Source organism: Artemia franciscana, chromosome 11, assembly GCF_032884065.1.
Source record: "Artemia franciscana chromosome 11, ASM3288406v1, whole genome shotgun sequence".
Lineage (NCBI taxonomy): Eukaryota > Metazoa > Arthropoda > Branchiopoda > Anostraca > Artemiidae > Artemia > Artemia franciscana.
Window position 1 is genome coordinate 36,727,863 of NC_088873.1, and position 26,173 is coordinate 36,754,035.

Below are 26,173 nucleotides of genomic sequence, written 5' to 3' on the forward strand. Positions count from 1 at the left end.
TAAAATTTTAGCTAAGGGGAGGGGGCAAAGTGAGGTTTGGGGGGCTTTGGTCTGGAGGGTGAAGTTGCTCCTCTCCCTGTCCCATAGCAAAGTACGCCTCTGTTTTTAAGGCAGAACCACATTCTGTCGAAGTGGCACGCTGAGCCATGAAAATAAACAATCAATATAATTAGTTAAATTTGACACCGCTTTAATCAACGTTTTGTAAAATTAAACGTTTTAAACGCAAATTCAAACGTAGCAATCTGTATATACGTAGTATATTCCGATTTAGTTCAACTTTCCCCCCTACATTTCTCCAAATGTTTTTTTTTTCAATATTATCAGCCTTAGTAGTACTCGCTACAGAAGTAGCAGTTTTAGCGATAGCAGTAATAGCAGTAATAGTGCTGGCAGTAGTAGTAGTAGCAGTATTATTAAAAGTAGCAATGGTAGTAGCGTTAGTAGTGACATACATATATTACCTTTTTGTCAGTAGATTTTCCCCTTTAAGTATTCTCTGAAAGTTCCAACTTAACACCCAAATTTATTCTTGAGATACGCCCTTTTGACAATGTGCATGCACATAATGTGTTTTGATTTAGTTTAAATTCTCCTTTAATATTCTGTCAAATTTTCATCTTCATACACTCGGCCTTATTTTTACTAGTATCGTAGTAGTAGTGGTAGTAGTACATTAGAGGCATTTTTATATGTTCTTTGGACTTTTTTGAACAAAATGGCTAGCTCACAATTCCAATCAGATGCGTTTGGTGAAAAGAATGCTAGTCCGGGAGGGGACTAGTGGCCCTCTATCACTTTTGACTCTTAAAAGAGATACCTCTAAAGTTTATACAGCCAAATCTTCCATAAAAACCTCAAATACCCCCGAGGCAGAACATACAACCCTTACCCTGGGTTCTGGAAGTTTATTTCAACCCTAAAAGCCTTGTTATATGATCCTTGGACTATTCTGAATAAAATGGCTAACTCAAAATTTCAACTGGATACATTTCGGTAAAATACATGCGTGTGTGTGTGTGTGGGAGGGCGGGGGAAGGGGTGGCTGCCTTCTGATCACTGTTACTCTTAAAAAGGCACTACAACTTCTGATTAACAACCCAATGAGCCCCGTCCAAAGCTTATACGACCACCCTTTCTACAAAACCTTATATGTGCCCAGGGCATAACTTACAATCTTTGCCTTGAGGGCTGTAGGGGGGGGGTTGTACTCAAAGACATAATTTTCGAACTTTTCAACTACGTTGAAAAAATGGCAATCTCAAAATTTTGACTGGATGTGTCCGGGAAAATGATGGGCGAGGGAGGGGTTGATTAGCCTCTGATCACTTTTGAATATCAAAAAGGGCACTAGCCCTTCTAATTTCCAACTGAATGAGCCCTTTTCGAAGTTTCTGCGACAAATCCTTCTATACGAAGTGCTTTGCTCTTAAAAAAAATAATAATTGTGCCAACATCGTTCTTTACTTAGCCAGCGCTATTGCTCTGCCTATGATTCTGAAAGATTGTTAATTTTGTCTAGCATTCCTGACTCAGATGCAAGAGGGGAAGGTCTTCCAGTCCATCTCCACTCCCAGAAAAACATAGACATTTATATAACTGTTCTCTACAGATTATTGTATTTCCAATGTAATTCTCCTATTTTTCCAGATTTTCGAAGTTAAACCCTACCAAAAGACAACTTCAAGCATGCCTCCCCCGGCCATTTAACAATTTATCTATATTTTCTTTAATTTCAGTTGAAAGTATTTCATTTTTTTTTAAAAACTTCATGAGCGAAAAGGAGAGAAAAAACAAACAAACAAAAAAAAACAAGACCACACAAGCTTAAATGTCTGTGATTGTAAAAAAGCAGACGCCCATGGAGAGTCCCTACAAGAAACAGGATTGCGATGTCTTTAAAATAACTCTTTTCTTAGGTAAGAAAATTTACTCACGCTGTTTGGACAATTTCTAGATGTTTCCACATATATTCACGTTTCTTTTAACCCAAAAAGGTATTTGCGACGGTATTGAAAATTGGTATTTTCATTAGTTTCATGATAAAATAGGGTTTTCCGTTCACCAAAAAGATGACCATGTAATTTATTGGAAAATCATACTTTCCACGATTAATTCTTGTCAAGTGCCCAGGTTAGAAAAAAATTAGACTCAGCCACTGCCGAGGGCCAGAAAAGGCTGAATTTTTTTTTTCTCCGGGGTGTTTTTTTCGACGGAGACCCAGGATTTAATTTTTTTTTATTTGGAATTTCAGGATAAAAAAAAAGAAAAAAAAAGAGAGAGCCAGAGAAGCCTAAAATCAATATTTTTTAATTTTTTTTTTCAAAATAAGCGCCCAGATAAATTTCGAGGGGGACCCAATTGATTTTTTTTTAATTTCCAATAAGAAGTCTCAAGAAATTGATGAAAATTTAGGATTTCAAGGGGTAAAGGCATAATACCCTCTCCGTACGGAAGTGACAGAGAAAATAGTAGAGTAAGTTAAATCGGATTAGTATCAGTGCGTCATCCATACGGACAAATCCGTATCCGTAAGTCAACAGAATACGGATCCATGGAATGTCAACGTTCTTGTAGTCAAGAATGAAATAGACCCGATTTTCATCCAGAACAAGAAGTTGCTATTTGGATCATGAAATGGGCTAAGTGCTAATGAATGGGTCGAGTTGCTAATGGGCTCATGAGAAGTTGTTCATGAAATTGCTAATGGGCCAAACACGAAGAAATGAGGTTCTTCACGTAAAACGTGAACAAGATTTTACATACATCATATAGCACAATATTCAGTTCGCTTATACGCCGAGTCAGTCATGATAAATCCATTTTCTTAACCTGTAAACTTTACTCACAATAATTATAATTAGAATAAACAATTAGAACATATATTATCACCCAAATAATAATTAGTGCCCATAAGAAGACAGAAGAATGTCGTCTTCTCACCAGTGGCGGTTCTGGCCTCTCTTGTGCCCGGGGCAAAATCTTGATTACCCCCCCCCCTCTCACCATGTTTCCCACATAATTTTCAGGCTAATTTTCATTTATGAACAAAATCATTTTAAACTTATGAATTATTTAATCATTTATTTTTATAAATTTATTATTCAATTTATATAATTATTATTTTTTTATTAACTTGTATTTTATCAATTATTTTAATTTATTAAATATGCCCTTTGCTTTATTTTAATAAATATATAATTTTCAAATTAGAAAAATTATAACCGTAAGATTATTTATTTAAAATTTTGCGTCCCTAAAATTCCTGAGCCCGGGGCAAGTGCCCCCTCTGTTCCTCCCCTAAAACCACCTCTGCTCTTCACCTAAAGTTGTTGCTACACGCATCTATCATTATACTGGCTTTGATCTTGAATTGTCAGTATCACATAACCTAGATACTGCTATTAATGAACTTCGATCGTCAGACAAGTGATTTCATGCTGAATTTTTTTCTCTTTTTTTATTTGGTCAAGACCAGATTTCTCCATGCCCAGTTTTACCATGATCCGTTATGGCGCAATCTTAGACATCGAGAAAAGAAGTCAAATCATAAACACGTGGCGACTTTTGTGCAGTTTGGTCCCTCATATTCCTTTTTTAAATTCTTAGACTTTACAAGTACATATTTTACTTATCTTCAATACTTTTAGAATCAACTCGTTATGGAAGCAGTACAATATGTACTTTCTACTATGAGCTTGGGCTAAATAATCTCTATGGAGTCCTAACAGAAGAAAAAGAAGGAATACAGAGTCCTTTCACACCCTTTGAAATGATAAGATTCACTACTTAAAGACAATACAAACATATATTACGTGCCCCAAAAGAGACGGCGTATCTCCCACTTTTAATTAAAGAAAATGAGTAATGTTCCCCCTAGCATGGCATTATCATTAGTATGGTTAGCTGCTCACTTTCAGAAATCGTTCACACCATGAAGAGCGCTCTATTTATGGCAGAATTGTGCCATGGAATTACATGGCACACGGAATTGCGCCATTTGTCGTGACGGAATCGTGCCGTGCGTGGCGCACGGAGTCGCATCGTGGTGGAAATATATTGCAACTGACACGAAGTTTGCAATGCGTGGTAGAGCAAGGACCACTTTAAGATAAGGTGGCGGAGAGGGCAGCCGAATTCGTGGTATCATTTGCAGGTATACATTTATTTCAGATATGGATTACATACATTTAAGTTTATAGAAGGTAGACAACAACGGCAACAATTGGGGCAACAATGACAACTGTTAACAATTTCCCGGACAAGGCAATATTATTTTACCATAAAATATTCACATATTTCCAAAAGCATCGAATGATCAAATACTTTCATTCAAAAATTGGGTTAAACTACCAGGAATTGGAAAATATTTTCATTTTGTATACAAATAAATACTAAATTAAATGAGATTTCTTTATTGGAGGGAATACATTTCTCAGTTTCAGCATTCTAGGATTTAAACTATTTCTAAAATTTTGAACTATTTGAGATAATCTAGCTGGCAGACCCACATTTGCAAGACGACAAGAAATTGGATAGACTTGAACAGCAAATGCAGGCTGCTAGTCAGAAAGTATTTCTGGCTCATATTTTTAAGCGCCAAATTCAAATTATTACCCTTGTGGCTTTGAAGAACATGAAAGTAATTATATTTTTGAAATACTTGCCGAATCATAACCGAGACTCAATTATTTATGTGAGTTTATTAGATAGGTTAATAAGGAAAATTTAAATTTGGCCTATTTAAAAAAGAAAAAATGCTTCTTTAAGTGATTTTCGCAATAATTTTCACCATACTGTCTAACAAGTCAATTTCATTTTCGGCCGGAAATCCTCGATTAGAACGTTTGTCCTGTTATGAAACGACTTGTTTCGATTATTTTCCCGCAAACACACTAGAAGTCCAATTACCCCCCCCCCCAACCACCAAAAATTTACAGCTCGGACCCCAGTCGTAAGACAAAGCAGGGTATTACTTTATACCCTGCTAAAGCAGGATAACTAGGTAAATAATTTGTCACCTTTTAGTGAAACCTACCGACAGTATACAATCTATGGGTTACACTCGCTTGCCTTTAGGCTTCAGGCACAACAAAGTAGAAAAGCATATACTCTCTTGTGAGCATCAGAAAACCAACTGAAACAGACTGCAAAAGTACTACGGAGAAACCGTTACCCGTTTTACACCGCCATGTGATTTTTTTCCAGATCAACGATTAGCTGGGTGTTGCAGACACTTACCAATTATACGAAGCAAGAAAGATTAAATTAGAGCTATACTATTCAGCTAAACACAGCCTTTATAACAGACTGTTTTTATTTGAATCTTGGGACAAAAAAGCACATTTCCGCAAATACTTCTAAAACCTTAATCCATCTCCTGTAGAGTTATGTGAACACCACATCACCTTCTTTCTTATGGTTTATAGGTTAGTTTTAAATCATTTTACATGCTCCTGTTTCCAAGGTTTGTCCTAATTAATAATACTCTTATTGATTTTTTGATTATGCTCAAGAATTTGTCTTGAGAAGAGGGAAGAAAGTGAGCATTTAGGGAGGTGCCCCAATTCACGGAGGGTATACTAGAAGATTGGAGCATTAGTTAACAATACCGTAGATTAAGGTGCTCTCAGTCCTAGCTCTATAGAAAAGTTTTCTATTCTTACCATTTTTTTCTAGAAAGAATTGAAAGTGGTCCGAGGCAAGGAAAAAGGAAAATAATTTTTAAGTTGCTGAGTTTTTATTTGCAGCAGGAACAGGGGTATCTGTCTCACCTACCGTAACAAAGGTAAGGAGAATTGAAAGACAGACTATTAGACAAAGGGAAAGACCAAATTTTAAAGTTTACACACACACACACACACATTATATATATATATATATATATATATATATATATATATATATATATATATATATATATATATATATATATATATATGTTGTCTTGAATGTCCGAAATACCTTTTATTAGATTAGGTTTGGTTTGACGAGGTTAGGTCGGTTTAGGTTAGCTTAAGTTAGGTTTTTAACACAATTTATGATATTTAGAACCAAATTCAACCCAACCTAATCTAACCTAACCTAACTTAAACTAGCATAATCTAACCTAACTTTTACCATCATAGCTTGCATAAGACTGGAAAAGCTGACTCGCAAAGCTAATTGAATCCAAGCAGAGAAAAAGGAATTTTGAACTTTCACCTATGAATGTTAACATTAATTAATTTTGGACATTCACGGTAATATATATATATAAATATATATATATATATATATATATATATATATATATATATATATATATAATGGGATCATAGAAAATTTTACTATAAAGCTGCAGTTCTCGAGAATTATTTTGTATTTGCAATTTTTTGTTTCACCGACTTACCGAACAAACTAGGTATGGATCCTTATCTATACGAAACACATCTGGTTAAATCATTTTTAATCTTTGTAAGACGGTAGCTTTTCACTTAGAAGGGATTTAAAATTGCGAGCAAAATCAAGTGCACCATCTACAAATTTAAATCTAGGACCTCGTGTTCTTAGAAAAACAAAGGTAGTCTTCTGCTAAACAACATTTAGGCCAAATTTCCATATTTTATATATTCTGGGCACAGTTATGCTTTTCCATGTTCCAGCTCAGAGTTTGATATATTTAAATATGTGCTCATTTATTTATCAAGCTAGGTTCTTTTGAATCCCCAAGGGGAGAGCCAACGAGAATGCCAACGAGCCAACGAGAATGCATTGCAGCTGTTTGTCACAAATACAAAGTACCAAGATAAACCCTAGGAAATGAACGTTGCAAAAATCAGACTCCCCCTCCCCAAATAGAAGCTCTTTAAATGTAACTAAGTCTGCAAGTATTTTTGTACCATAGCATAAATCATGCCACTCAATCAAAACTCTAACGAAATCAGGACACAATCACGTTGAGGCAATCTCAAACAACCATTATTACAAATAATACCTCATAAACTCTTACCTAATTGACAATACTTTAGTAAGCACTCTGAGAGATACAGAAGGCAGAAGTCGACCCCCCCCCCCACCCCTCCAAAATACCAACCTTTAAAGGTGTATAACTTACCTTTGGGCACACCGCTGAGTTTTCATGTAAAAACGGGCATTTGTAAGAAGCAATTAAATGCGGTCATTGAAATACATGCAGCAAACAACTTATCAAAAGTTTTTAAACTGGGTTTTACCGAGATTTTAGTTTTTATTGCAAGATGTAAGCCAATCGTATTTCGCATTTAATCTGTATATATAAAAATAAGTTGTCTGTGTGTGTGTGTGTCGAGTGACGTCATGTTTGTGTGTCGACTGACGTCATGTTTGTCGGCTGACGTCATTATAAGGATTGAGCTGTATGCGTCATGAAGTTGTTTGTCGACTGACGTCATGTTTGTCAACTGATGAAATTACATACCGGGACACAAATGACGACCGGGACACAGGGATTGTTCGAATAGAAATTACAGACCGGGACACAAATGACGACCGGGACACAGGGAATATAAATGACGACCGGGACACTCAAAGAGAAATTACAAACTGGGACACCGGGACACAAATGACGACCAGGACACAGGGAATATAAATGACGACCGGGACACAGGGACACATCATTAGAATAATGAGGTATAGATCTGAGTACGGATTGTTTTTCCCATGGACAATTATATGTTGCATGTTCAAGAGTCAGTAAACCTGACAATCTATTTATATGACACAGGGACACAACTACAATGGCGCGTAACTAATATGGCGCGTAACGACTTACGCGCGGGGGGGGGCTTGGGGGGCGCGAAGCGCCACCCCAACAGCTAGTCTATATATATAAAAATAAGTTGTATGTGGGTTATGTCTGTCGAGTGACGTCATGTCATCATGTCGTCATGAAGTTAGTTGTCGTCATGTTTGTTATGACGATGACGTCATTAAAGGTATTTAAGAAAATCGTTCAAAGACAAATTTTAACTGTAAGAAGATCGTGGACGTAAAAATGTTTAATTGTAAAATGACTGAAGAACCTACAATGGCAACAGCCGAGGAAGCTGCTCAAAGAGTCTATGCCAAAAAACTTGCGGCTGATAGAGAAAGTAAGAAAAGAAAGCGTGCCGAGGAGTCACAAGAACAGCAAGAAAACAGGCTTGCGGCTGATAGAAAAAGTAAGAAAAGAAAGCGTGCCGAGGAATCACAAGAACAGCAAGAAAACAGGCTTGCGGCTAAAGAACGCAAAACCGCGCAGTTAGAAACAAAGGTTCGGCGATATGTATTTCATAGTGACGCTGAAAAAAAAGAAGAAAAAGAAAACTGAAAAAAGAAAAAAGGTAAAAAACTAAAAAAACTAAAAAGAAAGAACACTCAAAGAGAAATTACAGACCGAGACACAAATGACGACCGGGACAGAGGGAATATAAATGACGACAGGGACACTCAAAGAGAAATTACAGACTGGGATACCGGGACACAAATGACGACCGGGACACAGGGAATATAAATGACGACCAGGACACAGGTATTTAAGAAAATCGTTCAAAGACAAATTTTTAATTGTAAGAAGATCGTTGAAAGAGAAATTTCTAATTGTAAAATGACTGAAGAAACTAAGGTTCGGCGATATGTATTTCATAGTGACGCTGAAAAACAAAAAAGAAAAAGAAAACTGAAAAAAGGTAAAAAACTAAAAAAAAACTTAAAAGAAAAAACACTCAAAGAGGAATTACAGACCGGGACACAAATGACGACCAGGACAGAGGGAATATAAATGACGACCGGGACACTCAAAGAGAAAATTACAGACTGGAATACCGGGACACAAATGACGACCGGGGCACAGGAATATAAATGACGACCAGGACACAGTGACACAACTACAACAGGGACGCCAGAGGAACAGGGGGATATATAAATGACGACGGGGACACAGGGAATGTTCGATTAGCAATCACCATCAACAAAGCTCAATGGCAACTGTTAGAAAATGCGGTATCATTAATACTTCATTAAAACACTGTCTCCAACTCTACGACTCTACAGCCCTGTTTTGAGGCTCCATTTAACTAGAATTTATAAGTTAAAACCGACGCCAACTCCAAACATTTCGACTCTAACTCAGACTTGATTCAGTAATACTTAGCCCTGTTTTAAGGCTTTTTTTAACTAGATTTTATAGTTAACAAGAGCTAAGAGCTCATATGGCACTTGTGACGAAGTCGGACGAGCCAAGGGCCAAATGCTCATGTGGTTTGAGCTCTAGCAAAATTCTAAGAATCAATGCATTGCTTTAAAAGGAAAATCAGAGGCTTAATACCGGTCGGGATTCAAAATAAGAGCTCTGAGTCACGAGGTCCTTCTAAATATCAAAATTCATTAAGATCCGATCACCCATTCGTAAGTTGAAAATACCTGAATTTTTCTAATTGTTCCTCTCCCTTCAGGCCCTCAGATGGTCGAATAGGGGAAAACGACTTTATCAAGTCAATTTGTACAGCTCCCTGACACGCCTACCAATTTTCATCATCTTAGCACGTCCAGAGGCACCAAACTCACCAAAGCACTGAACCCCAACCCCAAAATCCCCCAAAAAGAGAAAATCTAGTCCGGTTATGTCGATCACGTATCTACGACATTTATAAGCGTTCTCCAAGATATCTGGTTCCTCCCTCCAACTCCCCCCAATGTCAACAGATCTGGTCGGGATTTGAAATACGAGCTGAGACAAGAGTTCATTCTAAATATCAAATTTCATCAAGATTCGGACATCCGTTCTTAAGTTAAAAATGCCTCAATTTTTCTAATTTTTACAAATTAACAATCACCAGCTCCCCCAAAGAAAACGGATCCATTCCAATGATGTCCTTCTCGTATCTATAACTTGTGCTTATTCTGCCCATCAAGTTTCGTCCCAATCTCTCCACTCTAAGCGTTTGTCAAGATTTCCGCTGTCCAAGATTTCTGATTCCCCCTCCAACCCTCTATGTCCCCGGATCCGATTCGAATTGAAAGTCGAGCATCTGAGATATAAGATTCTTCTTTACATCAAGTTTCATTAAGATCCGATCACCCATTCGTAAGATACCTCGATCTTCACGCTTTTCCAAGAATTTCGGTTTCCCCCTCCAACTCCCCCCAATGTCACCGGATCTGGTCGGAATTTGAAATGAGAGTTATAACGCACAAGATTCTTCTAAATATCAAATTTCATTAAGATCTGATCACCCGTTCGTAAGTTGCAAATACCTCATTTTTTTCTAATTTTTCCTAGTTACTCCCCCCCCCAACTCCACCAAAGAGAGCAGATCCGGTCCGATTATGTCAGTCCTGTATATCAAACTTGTGCTTATTCTTCCAATCAAGTTTCATCTTGATCTCTCCGCTTTAAGCGTTTTCCAAGATTTCCAGTCCCCCCCCCCAACGACACTGGATCCGGTCGGGATTTAAAATAAGAGATATGAGTTACGAGATCCTTCTAAATATGAAATTTCATTAATATCCGATCACTCCTTCGTAAGTTAAAAATACCTCATTTTTCTAATTTTTTTAGAATTAACCCTTCCACCCCCAACTCCCGAAAGAGAGAGAATCCGTTCTGGTTATGTCAATCACGTATCTAGGACTTGTGCTTATTTTCTTACCAAGTCTCATCCCGATCCCTCCACTCTAAGCGTTTTCCAAGATTTTAGGCCCACCCCAACTCCCCCCAATGTCACCGGATCTGGTTGAAATTAAAATAAGAGCTCTGAGACACGGTATCCTTCCAGAAATCAAATTTCATTAAGGTCCGATCACTCTTTCGTAAATTAAAAATACCTCATTTTTCTATTTTTTCCGATTTAGCCACCCCCCCCCCACTCTCCTTCCCCAGATGGTCGAATTGGAAAACCGACAATTTTTAATTTAATTTAGTCTGGTTCCTGATAAGCCTGCCAAACTTCACCGTCCTAGCTTACCTGGAAGTGCCTAAAGTAGCAAAACCGGGACAGACCGACAGACAGACCGACAGAATTTGCGATTGCTATTTGTCACTTGGTAGAAACCAAGTGCCATAGAAATGACTGAATCAAACTCCAGACATTTTCAATATACCGACTCCAACTCTATTCAGTAAAAAACTTACTAAAACACCGACTCTGACTCCAAAACCCTGGTTTTGGGAGCAAAAAATGTTTTTACTTTGATTCCCTTGGTACTGTCAGGGAATGTTACACCAATAGACTCCAATGTCATTAAGGCACATAGTTCTGGTGCCGGTAGGGCAAGGATAATATTCTGTTATATATGGTTATACTGTATATCTATATATATAAAAATAAGTTGTCTGTGTGTGGATCTGTGGATCAGGTGACGTCATGTTTGTCCGCATATGACGTCTGAATTATTTCACACTAATACAAAAGAAGAAAAAAACTAAAAAAGGTAAAAACTACAAAAAAAACTAAAAAGAAAAAAAAACTAAAAAAGCTAAAAAAACTGAAAAAAACTAAAAAAAGGTAAAAATCTAATAACTAAAAAAAAACTGAAAAAAATAAAAAAAGGCAAAAACTACAAAAAAAATAAAAACTAATAAAAAAACTAAAAAAGCTAAAAAACTAAAAAAACTAAAAACAACTAAAAAAAGGTAAAAAACTAAAAAAAAACTAAAAAAGAAAAAAACTAAAAAAAAGGAAAAACTGAAAAATAAAAGAGAAAAAGAAAACTAAAAAAAATATGAATAAATATATATAAAAATAAGTTGTTTGTGGGTTATGTCTGTCTGTCTGTCTGTCGAGTGACGTCGTGTTTGTCCGCATATGACGTCTGAATTATTTCACACTAATACAAAAGAAGAAAAAAAACTAAAAAAGGTAAAAACTACAAAAAAAACTAAAAAGAAAAAAAACTAAAAAAGCTAAAAAACTAAAAAAAACTAAAAAAGGTAAAAAACTAAAAACTAAAAAAAACTGAAAAAACTAAAAAAAGGCAAAAACTAAAAAAAAACTAAAAACTAATAAAAAAACTAAAAAAGCTAAAAAACTAAAAAAACTAAAAAAACTAAAAAAAGGTAAAAAACAAAAAAAAACTAAAAACTAAAAAAGAAAAAACTAAAAAAAAGGAAAAAACTGAAAAATAAGAAAAAGAAAACTAAAAAAATATTAATAAATATAAAAAAAAAATCTAAAAATCTAAATAAACTAAAAAAGAAAAAAAAGAAAAAAGGAAAAAAATAAAGGAGAAAAACAAAACTAAAAAACGAATGTATATACAGACCGGGACACCGGGATACAAATGACGACCGGGACACAGGGAATATAAATGACGACCGGGACACAGGGACACAACTACAATGGGGACGCCGGGGGGCACAGGGGGATATAAATGACGACCGGGACACCGGGACACAAGGAATATAAATGACGCCCGGGACACTCAAAGAGAAATCACAGACTGGAACACCGGGACACAAATGACGACCGGGACACAGGGAATATAAATGACGACCGGGACACAGGGACATAACTACAAAGGGGACGCCGGGGTGCACAGGGGGATATATAAATGACGATGGCGACTCAGGGAATGGTCGATTAGCAATCACCATCAACAAAGCTCAAGGGCAATCATTAGAATCATGAGGTATAGATCTGAATACGGATTGTTTTCCCATGGACCATTATATGTTGCATGTTCAAGAGTCGGTAAACCTGACAATGTATTTATATGCACAGACAATGGGACAGCAAAGAATGTTGTATATTCGCAAGTTTTACGTAGTTAAAAACATATATATATATATATATATATATATATATATATATATATATATATATATATATATATATATATATATATATATATATATATATATATATATCTATCTATATTCACAGGTGGGACATAGGGACACAACTACAATGGCGCGTAACTAATATGGCGCGTAACGACTTACGCGCGCGGGGGGGCTTGGGGGGGGCGCGAAGCGCCCCCACCAACTAGGTGTTGGGGTGGCGCGAAGCGCCACCCCAACAGCTAGTAATATATATATATATATATATATATATATATATATATATATATATATATATATATATATATATATATATATATATATATATACAGTATATATATATATATATTATATATATATATATATATATATATATATATATATATATATATATATACTGTTTGCACCAAATTGGTTATCGATTTTTGTTCTTGTTACGAGATGGTACATGTCGCATCTTCGCTAGTTAAATAGTATCTCAGGTTAATGACTAAGTAATAACAGATTGGGTACTTGGGTACTAGTTTGAAACTTATAAAATGCTAAATTTAAAGGAATTTGATTGGTTGAAGCCGTTAGAGTACGTCCTGGCAAATACTTGCAAGGCACAAGAAATGTCTACGTTTAAGAATCTAGAACTTGTCCCAATATCATAAAACCAATCATTATTAGATGAAAATCAAACAGTTCGTGCTGAAGAACTGTGAGTACGGTGCGACTCGGCTCAATAGAAACTCAAACTCTAAAAAAACGGAATTTTGATATCAATAGATACATCAAAAGAATTTGCGTTTTTTTTTTTTTTTTTGGTTCAAAATACGTAAGATTCATTAAGTTTGGTGTAAACTATCAAAAGCTATGAGCCTGAGAAAATTTAACCTGATTTTCAAAAAAGGGGAGACACACCAAAAAAGTCAAGGAATTTTAATGAAAATTGTACCATCAGATTCAGCGTATCAGAGAACAAGGTTACAAGCTCCCCGCAAAAATATGGAATTTTGTAGTTTTTGTTTGCCAAAAGAAAGATCACGGAAGCATGTTCTTTTTTCCAAGGTGATCATATCAAACTAATGGCCCTTGAATATCGAGAGTGACTCATTTGAACGGAAATTAAAATTCACAGTATCCTTCCTAAGTGAGCAAAAATATTGGAGGGCAACTGGGAAAATTTATCAGAATCTTATATAAAATTCTCTTTATTTACCTTACTTTTTCTTTGCCGACCCAATTTTACATGTGGAGATGTCCCGGGGGAAAATTTTCAGCCCTGGGAGAATTTTCATCCGGATCGGAATTGTCTGGAAGATTTTTCCGTGGGGAAGGGATTTTCCACGAGAGAATTCTCCAAGGGAGAATTTTCCGTGGGAGTAACTTTCCACTGATGGGAGGAGGGCTTTCGAGAAAAATATTACACTATTTCCCGCATCATTTGAAATACGATGAGAAATTTAAGTCGTTTCCAAATGAGATATGCTAACAACAATTTTTCAGACGGAAACCACAAGGAATTTCTTGACACTACCAAGGAATGGTAGTGTTGCCAACAGCTCAGTAGCTATTGGTGCAATATTATTTTTGACGTGGAGGCAATATGCCTTTGTTGGCTGAGCCTCGACTCGGTTCTTTGAGTCTGTCCAAAACAATATTTAAAAGATAACCCCATTCCAGCTTTTGCTACGTTTTGATTACTGAACCACCGACTACGTTGGTACCGCTAACTTTGTTATTACCACTTCCTGTGTATGCAACTCCACCCTTGCTATAGAGTTCTTAAACAAAGCGTAATAGATTCTTACCCCCTTCATTCCCCTCTCGATGTTCTGGTGCAAGAGAGGTTCTAACACGCCAAGTCTCAGCGAATTAGTCCGGGTCAGCCACATGTGTATAGAGCACGGTATAACTTATGATAATTTGTTAGGTAGATTGACCTTAAAAACAAAGCGGCAATTAATGGCTTCATCTGAAAGGTTGCTGACCCCTACTTAAATACAACAGAAATACAAACGCTCTCAAGTAAAGCGTAAATAAAGAACAAATAATATATGTATAGCTTGAAGGCGAGCATGTACGCAGTATTTTGATCGTGAGATGGACACAACTGTGTCTTCCCCTTCCCAAACCAAAAAATTAAAATTATAAACTTAAACTCTTTCATACAGCTTTACTGAACCAAAGTTAAAAAATAAGCAACTACCACTGAAGTTGTCCCCAGTAAAGTAGGGGGAGGGAAGATTCGGAGTCTCAGATATAAATTTATAAACAGGGAACAGAATATATACAAAACAGTACATATATAATTCTATAAGAGTATTTTTTATTCCATTGTTGACGCACAATTCCAAAATGAGCTGAATCCCCCCCCCCATGGAATCCTGGCAACATGAAACGATCCTAATACCTAACTCCATATAACTTCCTAACCTCATAATGCTGCCTGTTATAGCAGGGATGTTTTCCCTTGTCTTGGGCTACGTCTGTTCTAGTGCCGTTATTTAAAAAGGGGGATAGATTAGACCATGGGAATTATAGAGGTATAAGCCTAAGTAATGTGCTTAGTAAGGTTTTTGCTAAGATATTATGCTGTAGGATAGATAATTGGATAGACCAAAATAGAATTTTATCAGATTCGCAGGCAGGGTTCAGAAAAGGCTTCAGTCCTATAGATCAGATTTTTATTTTATTGAGGATGATTAGGAAACAGGTTAGGATAAAAGAGGGCAGGCTATTTGTTACATTTTTGGATTTAAAGGGAAGTTTGATGGAGTGGATAGAAGTTTAATGGTAGAGTCGTTGTTAGCACTAGGGCTACCAAGCGCATTTGTTAAGATTATAGCATTTATGTATAATATAGTTAAGATTGTAGTACGAGTAGGCAAGGATTTCTCTGGGGTTATTAGGAGTAGACTTGGTTTTAAGCAGGGATGTACAATTTCCCCAATGCTATTTTCATTGTATATTGATGATTTTGAAGAATATTTGATAGGCAGAGGCGCCCCAAAAATTAAGCTTTCAAGTGCAAGCGTTATGGCATTACTTTTTGCGGATGACATAGCGTCAGTAGCGGAAAGTAAAGAACATTTACAACAACTGCTAGATCTAACATCTTCTTATTTTAGGAATAAGAAACTAGTGTTAAACATAAAGAAGTCGGTGGTAATGGTTTTTAGGAAAAGTGGAGAACAGATAGATTCGCAGTGTCAGTTTACGCATGAAGGTAGGACACTAGACTACGTAGATGAATTTCAGTACTTAGGTTGTAGGTTTCGTCAGATGGGAAATGGGAAAAACATCTCAAGATAGTAGAAAGTAAGGGAAATAGACTACTAGGATTGTTAAGTAAAAGTAGTATCAAGGAAATTAGGGATGTAGGACTGCTAAAGTATGTTTTTAATGCTAGGGTTAGATCGGCTTTGCATTACGGGGCTGAGCTTTGGGGGTTTAATAAGAGGTTGAATTTAGAGAGAATGCAGTTGAGGTTTTTTAAGCTTATGTTAGGCCTTGATAATAAGTTTAATGGGTTAGTACTAAGAGGGGATATAGGAATAAAGTGTATGAGACAGAGTAGGTTAATTAGTATGGTTAAATATTGGGAAAAGGTATCATCGATAGAAGATAATAGGCCAGTTAAAAAAGCATTTTTAATGATGTTTCAAGACAGGAGGAAGGATTCGTGGCCAAATCAGGTGAAGAATATATTAGGCCGTGCAGGGCTAGGTAATTGCTGGAATGAGGGAAAGGGGATAGGAGAGATGTTATGGACTGTATCTAGGCTAGTTGCTACTAGGCTAGAATTTCAGGAAGTTCAGGTTTGGCAAGCTGAGAAGGCCACCTCGCCGTCCCTTGGGATATATGCGGAAGTCAAAAAGAACTCGGGCGAAGAAATTTACCTAAAATGGGATTGGCTCCAGATGATTTGAAATGGGTAATGTATGTAAGGGGAAATTTTATGGCTCTTGGAGAACGTAGGAAATATTTAGGGAGAAATAGATTGAGGGATGGTCCTTACAGTTGCCCTATGTGCGGAGAGATGGATGAGTCTTTGCAACATTTTTTAGGGGATTGTAGGGAGTTGAGGGATTTGCGCTTGGAAATATTTGGTAGGGAGGTTGAGGGGAGAGATTGGATTTCGGAAATTTTGAGAAGTTGGTGTTACCTAACTATAAATAATATTAGAAAGTTCGTCTGGGTAGGTATGAGGTATCGTGATGTTTTCTTAAATAATTAGTTTAATTTCTTTTCAGTCTATATTTGTTGCTGTATTTTTTTCATTTGTTTTGTGTATGTCACCATGGCCCAACTGGGTTTTTCGTGCGAATAAATCTATCTATCTGTCTATATTAACCGCTTATAAAATAAAATTCTCATTGGATCTGCTGTGGATACCCCCCCTCCCAAAAAAAAATTTCAAGTTTAGTAGTAAAATCGTCTCCACACAATAAATCAGCAAGAAAACTCTTAGGACATCAAGTTTCAACCCCACTCTTAATAAGATGTTGGGGGCATCAGAGTTGGGGACAGTCAGAGTTGGGGGCATCAGATACTATCGATGATTAGGGCCTCTAAGGGTGTGAATTAAGCCTTTTATTCAACTCTGATTCGATGAAAGAACTGTACATTCTGTATTCTCAGTAGTTCTGCAAAATCATCGTTATTTTTGAAATTAATGGTATTACGGGCTGACATACAGAAAAAATTGAAAATTATGATTCTGTGGATAAAATTCTAGTTAATTGACTTCTTGCTATCTCGAAAAGGGTTTAGGCTAGAAAAATGAAACTTTCAGGGATGGGTCTACAGGCTAAAGTATGTCCCGGGAAGGTATTTTAAAGTACCCACCTCCTCTCCTTCTCCCTCTAAATGGCCCTGAAATTTGCCTACATTACAGGTCACCTATCGAAATTTTGACAAAACAACATTTTACCTTAATTTTCAGTTACTAGTTGCGTTTTCTCTGCCTTTAGTTCTGAAAATGCAATTCCTGTTATTGAGTAGAATTCTGAGCCATGTCAATGTTTTTTTTTTTTTTTTTTATTTAGGAAATGTATTTGCATATCTTTAAGACCTTATAAAATGGAATTAAGCAAAGTTATGAAGCAGAAAACAATTTTGTTGTACTTCAATTAAGCAGAAGATCTATTTTACAAGGTTTCACTTTTATAACACACATATTTTTAAAGGTCATCAAAGGTCAGGGCCCTCTAGAGGGAGAAGGATTGGAGGTAGTTGCTTCAAAAAACCTTCCCGGGACATACTTTAGTCTGTAGATTCATCCCTGAAAGTTTCATTTTCCTAACCTAAGCCCTTTCTGAGATATCAAGAAGTCAATTAACTAGAATTTTACCCATTGTGTTCCTTTTCGGTCATGGGATGAAGGCAGCACATTCTCCAGGGGGAGAGTTAAGGGTTTGGACCCCCCCCCCTAAAAAAATTGTCGGACTTGCATTACTGTAACAAGTGTAGGCCTATTGACTGACGGCTTGAAAAATTAATTGATGTGTTTCTATTCAATATCCTACCCCCAAAAGAGTATAATGAACCATGAATCACCTTGTACTCTAAACCCCATTTAGGGCTAAATGAAAATTGTGACAGAAGGTGAACAATCAGTAGGCTAGCTTATATATTTGGGATAGTTCTACAAACCATATTAAATCGTGTATTCATCTTATAGCAAAAAATTAATCTAAACACAGTAGAATTCGCCATTACTTGGCCTACCTTTAAACGTTTCCTCAAATCCAAGGCCTCTCCTTCCCCCAAGGTTCTTTTTTATGTTCTCCTGAGTTCCAACAGAAATCACACGGTTTCACACAACCAGGACAATCCCGCATTCAACATAACTTTATTGCTAATAATTGCAATAGGTTATTAAATAAGTGTAGCTTAGTTATTGTACTCTGTTGAACACCAAACTGTATTTTTTACAAAAAAAAAAAAAAAAAAAAAAAAAAAATATTGCAAACCCATAGACCTTTGAAACTAACCAAACATAGTGTTACCTTATGCTAATAGATTATTATTCCAAGAATTTTCAATCTGTCCAAGTAGGAGCTGCAGCTTATTCAGATTTGAAGAACGATGAGGTAAGCAAATTATTAGGCTAATTGAAATATGGTTTTAATAGCTTTAGTGCTTTTGAACTCGATTTAATAGGCTACTTGCAAATATCTTTAAAGCAAAATAACTATAAAAAGTAATTGCAATAAGCTTGTTGAACACAGGATAGTACTTGTATTATATCCCCCTTACCTAATATTCTTCTAATACGCTTCTCTGATGCTCAATCCCAATGAAACAAATTGGGCTATATGTTTGGACATTAGGGAAGGGATTAAGTATAGCGGGTCTGCATACTTAATGTTTTAGGTACAATTATTCTGCATATTATGTAGCAAAAATTGTTTTTTAACTTCATACTGTCTGAATAGTTTAATCCCCCCCCTAATGTTGAAAATAGCCCAAATTTTATATTTTCCATCTATTCTTTCACTTCTCCTTGCCTTGCCTCACGCTAAGCTGAAAGAAACTTGCAAAAAAAACGGTTCTATACTGCATCAATGAGTGTACAACTTGAGTGGTAGAGGGTTTTTCAAAGTATCCACAGGTAAATAGCTTAGCCATGTATTTCGAATATGACTCCAATTCCCGTAGCCTAGCCTTATGACTGAAAAAAACAATCATCACGTTATTTGAATTGAAGAGCAATATACAAATTTCACGATGAGTCGCAGATAATAATTCCTTTGAACATATCTTCCCCACAAAATACAATATATTTATCAAAGTTAATATAAACAGCTGAAAATGGTCCAAAAATAAAAATTACATCTGAAGCCTCAATCCAAATATCCAACCTTCATTCCGCAACAGTCGCCTAACTTTTGAAAACAAATTCTTCAGTCGCCATGTGAGAACTAAAAGCAAATTCAGCCAATCAGAAGCAAGAAACTAAGCTGCAATTAGCGCACCTAGCGGACTCCGCCAAAAACTGTCCTTTATGTATAAAAGCAATTCACATATCTCATCAGTTGACGAGCGAATGCACGTCCGCCATGACCGGTAGAGAAAATATCTTCGGTTTTGGTTTAATTTTTGGTGGCTATTAGAGCCTAATGCAGAAAACTGTTATTGGTTTAAGAGATCGACTACTACAAGCCCTGGATTCAGACAACAATGTAAGGATTTCTTATATAATTCACGAAAAAATTACCAATTTATAAGTTAATCCAAATAAAGGCTGTAACTTGATCCGCATTATGGTCATTGCCATAAAAATCATATCACCGAATTTCTTGCACTTCAGCGAGTAGAATGATACTATTTTCACTATCCTATGTTGATTTTTAGCGATTTTTGGTACTCACATAAAATAGGTTTTATCACAGTTGAGACAGACACAACTGAAACGGCGGAATTTCCTTCTTCGCGCTGCCAACTGAGAGAGCATGCGTAAACCGGATATTTTATAGATTGCTGTGTTGCCAAGTTTTCGTTCCCTTAGGCTATGTCTCTTATCAGTGCATTAGCAACAATCAAACTGTAAACATAACTAGGAACTGAGAAGTTGTTTTTTTTTCAATAAGGAAAAGAAGAATATGTTTTTTGAATACATGATTGTGTTTTAGATGTTTTGATCTTATTAATTAGGAGAGAAATTATAGATAGAAAACTTTAGGGTAAAATTCTAGTTAACTGACTTCTTGCTACCTCAGAAAGGGTTTAGGTTAGGAAAATGAAATTTTCAGAGATGAATCTACAGACTAAAGTATGTCCCGGGAAGGTATTTTGAAGCAACTACCTCCACTCCTTCTCCCTCTAGAGGGCCCTGACCTTTAAAAATATGTGTGTTATAAAAGTGAAACCTTGCAAAATAGATCTTCTGCTTAATTGAAGTACAATAAAATTGTTTTCAGCTTCATAACTTTACTCAATTCAATTTTATAAGGTTTTAAAGATATGTAAATACATTTTCTAAATTTGAAAAAAAAAAAAAACATTGATATGGCTCAAATAACAGGAATTACATTTTCAGAACTAAAGGCAGAGAAAAAGCAACTAGTAACCGAAAATTAAGGTAAAATGTTGTTTTGTCAGAATTTCAATAGGTATAGAACTGTCATGTAGGCAAATTTCAGGGCGCTCTAGAGGGAGAAGGAGTGGAGGTGGGTACTTTAGCCTGTAGACCCATCCCTGAAAGTTTCATTTTCCTAACCTAAACCCTTTCCGAGGTAGCAAGAAGTCAATTAACAAGAATTTTGCCAACTTTAGTGCGCAAGGAATTAAAATGGACTCATCTAAATTGAGGTAGCCTATCTAAGGTGTGGGTTTCTAGGCTGTAATATTGGCCCCTGCCTCCCCCTTCCTTCCCTGTGGACGGCAATAGGTACCTCTTCAATATTGGCGTTAATGCAAGCACTAGGCTAGTGCCACTTCTTGGCATGGGAGCAGCTGCCAAGGACGTAGTTTGATGTGGGGGGGGGGGGGCAACTGTATCTCAATTTTCTCCATTGGCTCTAAGTTTTGTAGAGATAATTCCACCCCCCCCCCCCAGCTGAAATTCTCTGTCTACAAAAATCCTAACAAAACTAGACCTTCATAAAAAAAACATCCATAGGCATGAATCAGTTTTCTAAGTATTAACTTAGCCTTTATGGTATTTTGTGGCTCATTTTCACTTAACTTGAAATTTTAACTTGAAAATTTGGCTCTAAGTTTCCCACGAGGACTTGATAAAATTACGCCACGGGCAGCTTCCCCTCAGTTTTTCTGACATTAAATTCTTTTTATTTGTATTTTTATACTCCTGTGGTATGTCTTGCCCCCCCCCCTTCAGATGAGATACAAAACTGCTGCTGCTTACAATATAAAAAAAAACATCACTATAATATTCAGAACACATCTATGGATTTCTAAAGTTGTTTCCAGTTTAATTGCAGCCCCCTTCCGTATATCCAGATATGGTCTGGGTAATAGTCCAAAGTTTGCTGATTTTGCCGGTTTGTATTCTTTTTTTTCATTATTTCTTATCAACGGTTTGTTCATGAGGACTGTTTTAAAATAAAAACAACAGAATGAGAAAATTATGGATCTAGTCTAGGACCATATTCCAGGCATCAGGGAGGGGGAGCTTGGATGTAGTTTAACTGTAAGTGACTCTCAAAACCTGATAAAGATAAATGTTATGGGTATTAGTCTACAGTTAGATCCACTCATTATGGCTCCCCAGGGAACCCTAATGAGTCCCATTTTATTCCTTTATAATAATGAATAGTCTCATAACTGACCACACAGATCGATAAAAGTTTGTGGACGACCTGTCTGCACTTGAGGTTTGTCGACGCAACATTAAAAGCTCATCTGGTTCTAAGCTGACTTAACTGCTTGATGAAGACTTCAGAAAATTATTAGTCCCTAACTTGCACTGGTCGGACCCATTATTTTTCTTGATGATAAAAATTTCAATGATTTAAACTTAATCCTAAATGCGTGAGTGTTCCACATATAATTTCTGGAACTGTAATAAAATCCTTAAATTCTTACTTATATCATTCTTAAAAACGCCGCACGTTTAAGGAGTTATAGAGTATCCTAGGTCACTTTATGTACACTGAATGTGCGGACGCAGGATTGTATCTAGGGTTGGGAAAAGAAAATTGTATGTATATTAAAAATATATAAATAAATACAATTATATAAATAAATATGTAATATAATACATAGAAAATAAGTAATACACGACCAGCTTCTTCCACTTGTTAAGAATGTAGAGTTTGTGTCCTGTTCCGTACTAATCACTATACTAACAACGTCTTACTTTAATTAAATAAAAAAAACAAGTTTTTTGAAATGAAAGTAAGGAGCGACATTAAAACTTAAAACGAACAGAAATTACTCCTTATATGAAAGGGGCTTTTTCTCCTCGACACCCCGCTCTTTAAAAAACTTGTTTTTTTATTTAATTTCTGAAAGTTTTTGAATTAATGCATGTCTGATTTTGGCTCTCCGTACATAAATTATTAAAATGAAATTTGCTATTAATTCTTTTTTTGGCTAAATGGCTTTCTCTTAGTTTTGATCAGACGATTTTGAGAAATAAGGGGTGGGGAAGGAGGCCTAGTTGCCCTCCAATTTTTTGGTTACTTATAAAGGCAACTAGAACTTTAATTTTTAACGAACGTTTTTATTAGTAAAAAATATACGTAACTTAAGAATTAACTTACGTAACAAACTTTTATATTTTTATATTTTTGATTATATATATGAGGGGGTTTGTCCCCTCGTTAATACCTCGCTCTTCACACTAAATCTTAAGTTTTGTCCCAATTCTTTAAGAATGACCCCTGAATCAGAAAGGCCGTAGAATAAATAGTTGAAATTACTAAAAATAATTTAGCAGAAAGAGCGAAGTATTTATCTCCTTCTAAATACCTCGCTCTTTATGCTAAAGTATTTTTAGAACCCCTCATATGCGTAATAACCGCTGTTCATTTTAAGTTTTAATGCTTCTCCTTACTTTCAATTGAAAAAATTTTCATGTTTATATTTTCATTGTTTTTTTTTAAATAGTAATGCTAGAAAATCCTGCGCCCTTTTCATTTAATTTCTCTTCCCCCATGAAATATTCCTCTAAGGAAAGATCCTCCCATATAGCCCCCTCCCCTGAACCCCACACCCAAACAAAAAAATCCCCCTGAAAACGTCGGTACACTTCCCAATAACCATTACTGTATGTAAACATTGGTCAAAGTTAGTAACTTGCAGCCCCTCCCCCAGGGACTGTGGGGGGTAAGTCATCCCCAAAGACATAGTTATTATGGTTTTTGACTAAGCGGAACAAAATGGCTATCTCAAAATTTTGATCCGTTGACTTTGGGAAAAAAAATGAGCGTGGGAGGGGGCCTAGGTGCCCTCCAATTTTTTCGGTCACTTAAAAAGGGCACTAGAACTTCTTATTTCCGTTAGAATGAGCCCTCTTGCAACACTCAAGGACCACTTGGTCGATACGATGACACCTGGGGAAAAAAAAAACAAAACAAATAAACACGCACCCGTGATTAGTCTTCTGGAAAAAAATACGAAATCCCACATTTTGTAGATTGAACCTTGATTTTTTTTTTTTTTTCTTTAGGGTTCTCTGATACGCTGAATGCGATGGTGTGATTTTCGTTACGATCCTATGACTTTAAGGGGGTGTTTCCCCGTATTTTCCAAAATAAGGCAAATTTTCTCAGGCTCGTAACTTTTGATGACAAAGACTAAATTTGATAAAACTTATATATTTGAAATCAGCATAAAAATCCGATTCTTTTGATATATCTTTTAGCATCGAAATTCCGTTTTTTAGAGTTTCGTTTACTATTGAGCCGGGTCGCTCCTTACTACATGTTCGTTACCATGAACTGTTTGATTCATCCTAATTTCAGGAGTGCTTCCAGTTTGACTGTATCCCATCCCTCCTCCTCCCCAACCCTCTTGCCGGGATATAACCTTAGGTTATTTGAATTGTTAATGAAACAATTCATTATAAATGAATTGTTAATGAGAAGAAATAATAAAATGTAGTGCAAAGTAGCAAACTTTTGAATATAGCCGAGGACTATATCCAGGCGGTGGGGGAAGGGGGCTGGGATCAGTAGCATCAAACAGAAAAATGTAGGGGGAGGGCAAGTTTCTCGATTTTCTTATAATGAAGATGGTAAAAGCTCTATTCACAGAATCTGGGGGGGGGGATTTTGTTTTCTTGGTATTTTCAACGAAAAAAAAATATTTCAAAATCTTGAGGGGCAATAACCCCCTCCCACCAATTAGGGCCCTTGGCTGGGATGCAGTTAAACTGGAACCAATTCTAATAAAAGCTAATAATTAAAATTTGTTCTTAAAGTTTTAATTTGGGGAGGGCCTAAACTCCAGTGTCACCTTTGAATCTATTTAAGTTCATATTTTTCTTAAGGTCCTTTAAATGACCTTCAAATGGTAAGTGTTTTATATTCACTCGAGTGAAAACGTGTCCAGAGGCATTGACTCGGTTAACGGCTTCAGAGCTTTATGCTGATCTGGAGACAGGAAGGTGTACATTTACTTGCTCCGTATAGGAATTAATTTGAAAAACTTTTTGCGAAGATATTTTTTTAAGAAAAATAAAGAGATATGTTTAAACTCCAGACTAGAAGAAATGAAGTGCAGGAATAGATCCATGAAAGATACTAAAATCTAGGGGGTCTCCGACGAAACTGATCCACCGTGAAGGGGACGTTTGAAGTAAGGTCAGTCAGCCGGGTACCCAGAACAATCCGTAATCAATTTCCCTGGAAAACATTGAGCAAATCTTCATCTGCTTTTCGGAGCGCCCATGCTTTAGAGCCATATCTGACCACTGTCATCACTGTAGCTTCCAACTATTCTACTTTTAATATGTTCGCTGCTCCCACTGTCTTTACTAATAATACTACCAAGTTAATTGAAGCTGCCAACCTGATCAATCTTTTCGTTACCCAGCGTCATCTTTTCCTCTTCACTTATTCCTAGCCTTAGTGACTTGGTGCTCTTAACGTTCATTTTTTTTTGCACCCTGAACTCGTAAAACCTTTAAAAGATCATTTGTTTTGCCCACGCTTTCATCTAGGATGCTTAAATCATCAGCATAATCTAAGTCCAGGAGAGTTTTTCCTCCCCATTTGATTCCGTGGTCTCCCATTGCCTTTCCTGTGCTTCTTAAGACAAATTCCATAAAAGTGATCCATATAAAGGGGAATAGAACATAACCGTGGTTTACTTCTGATTTAATACGAAATCAGCTGCTAACCTCATTTCCTACCTTAACCGCAGCAGTGTTATCCGTAATCAATTTCTCTGGAAAACATTGAGCAAATCTTCATCTGCTTTTCGGAGCGCCCATGCTTTAGAGCCATATCTGACCACTGTCATCACTGTAGCTTCCAACTATTCTACTTTTAATATGTTCGCTGCTCCCACTGTCTTTACTAATAATGCTACCAAGTTAATTGAAGCTGCCAACCTGATCAATCTTTTCGTTACCCAACGTCATCTTTTCCTCTTCACTCATTCCTAGCCTTAGTGACTTGGTGCTCTTAACGTTCATTTTTTTTGCATAAACAAATTCCATAAAAACACGCAGCAGTGTTATTCTCGTACGATCAATTTAGTGTATTTGTAAGGATAGGACCTTTGCTAAAGGTGCTTTGCAAAGGATAAGACCTTTGCTAAAGCTCTTCTATCGACAGAATCTAACGCTTGCTCATAATCTATTAAATTGAGGGCCAAAGGTGTTTCAATAAGTCATTCGGTACTTATGTATTCTGGTGACCCCATTCTAGAAGGGAAGTTGGGTTAATCCGAATGAAATTCACCAAAAAATGATGAAAATATACTTATTAT

At 36.3% G+C, this 26,173-nt stretch overlaps 1 protein-coding gene across 13 annotated transcripts in view; it reads right to left on the reverse strand.

The window, feature by feature from the left end:
* LOC136033171 (GRB10-interacting GYF protein 2-like) overlaps nt 1-26,173 on the reverse strand; it is a 461,255-nt gene that overhangs the window by 115,330 nt on the left and 319,752 nt on the right. The window contains exons 1-2 of one of the 13 annotated variants that reach the window (XR_010618874.1): nt 19,989-20,200; nt 14,575-14,706 (exon numbers count right to left, since the gene is read on the reverse strand). The exons of 11 other annotated variants lie outside the window; for them this stretch is intronic. The gene's annotated coding sequence lies outside the window, so the exon portion shown is untranslated. Of the gene's footprint in view, nt 1-14,574; nt 14,707-19,988; nt 20,229-26,173 lie in introns of those variants that run through there. One more of the 13 variants, XR_010618877.1, reaches the window with a different exon arrangement.